The sequence below is a fragment of the Orycteropus afer genome, unplaced genomic scaffold (assembly GCF_000298275.1).
Source record: "Orycteropus afer afer isolate SDZICR_OR568_19922 unplaced genomic scaffold, OryAfe1.0 scaffold00003, whole genome shotgun sequence".
In the NCBI taxonomy this organism is placed as follows: domain Eukaryota; kingdom Metazoa; phylum Chordata; class Mammalia; order Tubulidentata; family Orycteropodidae; genus Orycteropus; species Orycteropus afer.
Window position 1 is genome coordinate 7,354,874 of NW_006921590.1, and position 5,702 is coordinate 7,360,575.

Consider the following 5,702-nt stretch of genomic DNA (forward strand, 5'->3'; position numbering starts at 1 on the left):
AGTCACTTGATAAATAGGCTGCAGCAACACACCCAAATGAGTGATATGTTGCTTCCAAAATCCAAAGAGGCCCACCAGACATTGTGCCTCTTTTTCAATTATAGGGGAAGCCAGATGCAATAACTTATCCTTCACCTTAGTAGTAATATCTTGACATGCCCCACACCACTGGACCCCTAGAAATTGCACTGAAGTGGAAGGTGACTGAATTTTTGTCAGGTTAATTCCATACCTACTACCATGCAGATGTCTCACCAATACATCTTGAGTCATTGATACTTCTTCCTTACTAGGTCCAGTCAGCATAATGTCATCAATATAATGAACCAGTACGATGTCTTGTGGAAGGGAAAGGCAATCCTTTGGACTAAATTATGACATAGTGCTGGAGAGTTGATATACCTCTGAGGAAGCACTGTGAAAGTATATTGTTGGACTTACCAGCTGAAGGCAAACTGCTTCTGAAATTGGTACTGATTTGTCCTTTGAAATTGGTATTGAGAAAAAGGCATTGGACAGATCAATAGCTGCATACCAAGTATGAGGAGATATACTAATTTGCTCAAGCAATGAAGCTACATCAGAAACAGCAGCTGTAACTGGAGTCACCACCTGATTAAGTTTACGATAATCTACTGTCATTCTCCAAGATCCATCTGTTTTTTGCACAGGCCAAATAGGCAAATGAAATGGGGATGGGGTGGGAATCATAATAGCACTTATTCCACATGTCAGGGAACCAATGTGGGAATTCTGCCAATTGCTCAGTATATCTGTTCAAATTATGCATTCTGGAACTGGGGAAATCACTACAGGATGGGTTCAAGGACTCACTGAACCCACTGTGAGATGCACCTGAGCTAAGACTCCATCAATAATTTGACTTCCATATGCTCCCACTCTGACTGGTGGGCCACAGTGATGCTTTGGATCTCCTGGAATTAGTGTCATTTCAGAGCCAGTGTCCAGTAATCCCCAAAAAGTCTGATTATTTCCTTTTCCCCAATGAACAGTCACTCTTGTAAAAGGCCTCAGATCCCTTTGGGTAAGGCTGGGAGAAAACTGACATTATAAATTTTGGGCAATGTAGTGGGGTCTTTGTGATGATGAATGTCATGCCATTCCTCTTCAAACTGTCATTCCCAGCATAGCAGATCACATGGTTGTCTGATTCAAAATGGCCAAAACCAGTCCATTTCAGCTCACTAATGCTGAGGATATCAATCTTTATGAGTTGCATTTCATTTTTGACAACTTCCAATTTTCCTAGACTTGAGCGGTGACCATTCCCTGGAGAAGGATGTCATGTTTCTCTTCAATTTGAGAAGGGACCATTCCCTGGAGAAGGATGTCATGCTTGGTAAGGTGGAGGGTTGACGAAAGAGGGGGAGGTCTTCAACGAGATGGATTGACATGGTGGCTGCGATGATGGGCTCAAGTATAGCAGGGATCGTGGAGCTGGCGAGGGACCGGGCAGTGTTTCATTCTGCTGTGCATGGGGTCACTATGAGTCAGAGACAACTTGACGGCACCTAACAACAACAACAACAGGAGCTCTGGTAGCATAGTGCCTAAAGCACTTGACTGCTAATCAGAAGGCTGGCGGTTCAAACCCACCAGCCACTCCTCAGAAGGAAGATGGGGCAATCTGCTTCCATAGTGATACTGCCTCGGAAACCCAAGGAGGGGTCGCTATGAGTCGGGTCCGACTCAACGGCACATAACAACAACAACAACAGTGGGGTCTTTCCTCAAAGGGACCCAGCATCCCCTTCATTCAAGGGGTTGTGGGTCTGTAAACTAACTTGGGTCTGGGAATTGATTGAGAGGCTATGACTCTGTATTCTGGTGATTCAATCGAGACTGCTGTTCATGTGACCTAGAATTCTTTTGTCTATACAGATCACGTAAATATTTAGTAGGCTTGCCATATATTTCACTCCTAGGAACACCATGCCTAAGTAGCCAATGCCATAATTCCATGAGTCAGAGTATTCTGATTACTGTTTTAACTCTGCTGCCTATTATGGTAACCATGCCCACCTTGTCTTTGTCAATTAACTGCTACCACTTGTCCCTTAGTTAGGTGTCTTAGTTCAATTAGGGCAGTTCCCTTTGTCAAATCTGACTTACATAAAATAGCAATCACAGCAGTCTTCAAGGATGCTGGGGCTCCCTTCCCAAATTTGTTCTCACAGTACTGGTGAAAGACATGTCCTCTGGATTCTCCATTTCTGGCTCTAGGGGTCTAATCTGATAAATCCATTCTAACAAACCAATTTTCCCTAAGCTTTTGGATACCTTCTTCTACATTATATTAAGGCAGGTCTGGTACTTCAACTTGACTTAAGGTAGGCCACAGCATCATTCATGCCTCAGTAAGCCAACCAAATAAACTATTAGATCCTTTCCTAACCTCTCAAGCTGAGGCATTGAATGAAGAATCCATACTTAGTGGACCTAAATCAATAAACTCAGACTGATCCAATCTTACATTCCTTGCATCATGATCCCACAGCCTCAATAGCCATTCCAATACATATTCTCCAGGTTTCTGTCTGTACATGTTAGCAAAATCAAGTAGGTCTTTTCAGGTGTAGTGTACCACCCCCTCAGTCACACTTTGTATTTCACCTTTGGGGTTCGCTTGGACTTAACTTTAGTTATAGGTCTAGCAGCCACAACAGGTAGTTGGGCAGTTCCTGAGAACATTCAGCAATGTCTTCCATGGCACTTGCCCAGGCAATGACCCAGAAGGAACATTTGGGTTAATTCCATCAGAGGAAGGTGGAAGGAATAATAGTTTTATAATAATCCCTTCAGATGGGAGGGATTCAACAGAATTTACAGGCTCCATATCCTCATTTTCCTGACTGTTTGCCCATATGTCCCCTTTCCAGGTTTCAGGATCCCATCTTTTCCCAATCAGTGCCCTCACTTTAACTTCAGACACCATTCGGGGTTGGCAATTCAATTGGCATTGTAATTCAGAAACCCTTAGAATAAGACTCTGGGTTTGGTTTTCAGCAATATCAGCTCTGTTACTAGAAGAAATAAGGCTTTCTTTCAGAGGACAACTGGAAATACAGATCTTTTATGCAGCACTTGAGTTGTGACTCAGCAGTCCTGAGCTCACCTAGCTCTTTCACCACTTTGTCTACTATATGAAGGAGCAACAACCAGCTTCCTTATACTCTTCATGCTGACAAAATTGCAGAAAAGTATTGAATATGTGATCACCCAGACCCTCACTTCTCAAAAATAATTGATCTATTGGTTGTACTATTTTGCATATTAATGTTGCCACCTCACACCATGGATCAGCAGGACCCTCTTTACTAATGGAGGCAGAGTCACCAGTGCCTTTATGATTAAATCAAATTGGGGAACCAAAGAGAACTGGTGAGAACCAATTTAGGAAACCATTCCTTATGATTTTGTCTCTCTAGACCCCACTCCTCTGGTAGCATAATTCCTAAGGCACTTGACTGCTAACCAGAAGGCTGGTAGTTCAAATCCACCAGCCACTCCTTGGAAGAAAGATTGGGCAATCTACTTCTGTAGTGATACTGCCTTGGAAACCCAAGGAGGGGTCGCTATGAGTCGGGTCCAACTCGATGGCAAACAACAACAACAACAACAGACCCCACTCCTGGTACCAAATGTGTTAGGCTGGGTTTCCTAGAGAAGCAAAACCAGTAAAGCTTAGAAAGAGAGATAAATTTATCTTAGGAAAATGGCTCACATACTAATAGAAGCTGGCAAGTCCCAAGTTCTTGGATCAAACATCAAGCTGGAGCCTTTTCCTGACTCGTGCAGCTGCAGGGGCTGATGAGCTCAAGGTTTACAGGCAGTGTACTGGCTGTTGACTTCAACACATGACGAATCCAAGATCTCCAGGCCGAATGGTGAATTGTTCACTCACGGACAGTTGTAGGCAGCACAACAGGATCCTGATCCACAGAAGAGGGTCTCTTTTTCCCAGAATGTCCATAAATATATTGGAAGCAGCCCACACCCCTAGGGAAACTCCCTTTCAATAGATTGGCTGCTCAAAACATACACATCCAATCTCATCGTGGGAATAACCTACATCACAACTGCTCAAACCCTTCAGAATTGTGGTTCAGCCAAGTTGACACACAAATCCAACTACCACAATCACCCAAGGGAAAAGCAGCCTCCAAGCCCCAGGCCTGCCTACCTCAGACCCCTGCCTTAATATAGAGCCACAACCAAGTTAAAAGCAGCCTCCAAGCCCCCGGCCTGTCTACCTCAGGCCTCAGCCTTAATATAGAGCCTCATCCAAGATCCAAGCATAAAACAGCCTCCAAGCCCTGGGCCTAGGCAAGTCGCAGCCTTAATATAGAGCCACTCTCAAGCAAAAAGCAACCCCCAGCCCCATGCCAGCCTACCTCTGGATCCTGCCTTAATAGAGAGCCACCCACAAGTGAAAAGCAGCCTCCAAGCCCTGGGCTTGGAAAACTTTATGAGCAGCCCTGAAACACTGTCTGACATAGTACCAGAAGATGAGCCCATCAGGTCAGAAGGCACTCAGAATTTGCCTGAAGAAGAGCTGACTCAACAGAGTAGAGATGACCTTAACGATATGCATAAAGTAAAGCTTTTGGGACCTCCATTGGTTGATGTGGCATGACTCAAAGTGAGCAGAAACAGATGCAAACATCCATTAATAATTGGAACATGGAATGTACAACGTATGAATCTAGGTAAATTGGAAGTTGTCAAAAATGAAATGGAATGCATAAAGATCAATATCCTAGGCATTAGTGAGCTGAAATGGACTGGTTTGGGCCATTTTGATTCTGACAACCATATGATCTACTACTCTAGCAATGACAAATTGAAGAGGAATGGTGTGGCATTCATCATCACAAAGAGTGTTTCAAGATCTGTCTTGAAGTACAATGCTGTCAGTGATAGGATAATATCCATATGGTTACAAGGAAGACCAGTTCATACTATTTTATGTAAATTTACATACCAACCACCAAAGCCAAAGATGAGGAAATTGAAGATTTCTATGAACTTCTGCAGTTTGAAATTGATTGAACATGCAATCAAGATGTGTTGATTGTCACTGGTGACTGGAGTGCAAAAGTTGGAAACAAAGAGTTACCGGTAGCTGGAAAATATGGCCTTGGAGATAGAAATAATGCTGAAAATCACATGATAGAATTTTGCAAGGCCAACAACTTATTCATTGCAAATACCTTTATTCAACACAAATGGCAGCTATACACGTGGACTTTGCCAGATAGAATACCCAGGAATCAGAATGACTACATCTGTGGCAAGAGGTGATGGAGAAATACAGTATCTTTAGCCAAAACAAGGCCAGGAGCTGATTGTGCAGCAGACCATCAATTGTTAATAGGCATGCTCAAGATGAAATTGAAGACAACTAAAACAAGTCCATGAAAGCCAAAATATAACCTTGATAATATCCCTCCTGAATTTAGAGACCATTTAAAGAATAGATTTGATGCACTGAACACCAGTGACCAAAAACCAGAGCAATTGTGGGATGACATCAAGAACATCATCCATGAAGAAAGCAAGAGGTCATTAAAAAGACAAGAAAGGATTCCGGGGGCAAGATGGCGGACTAGGCAGAAGGATTGCACAGACCCTCTTCAACAAAGAAAAGGGAAACCAATTAACACAGACACAGAAGATAA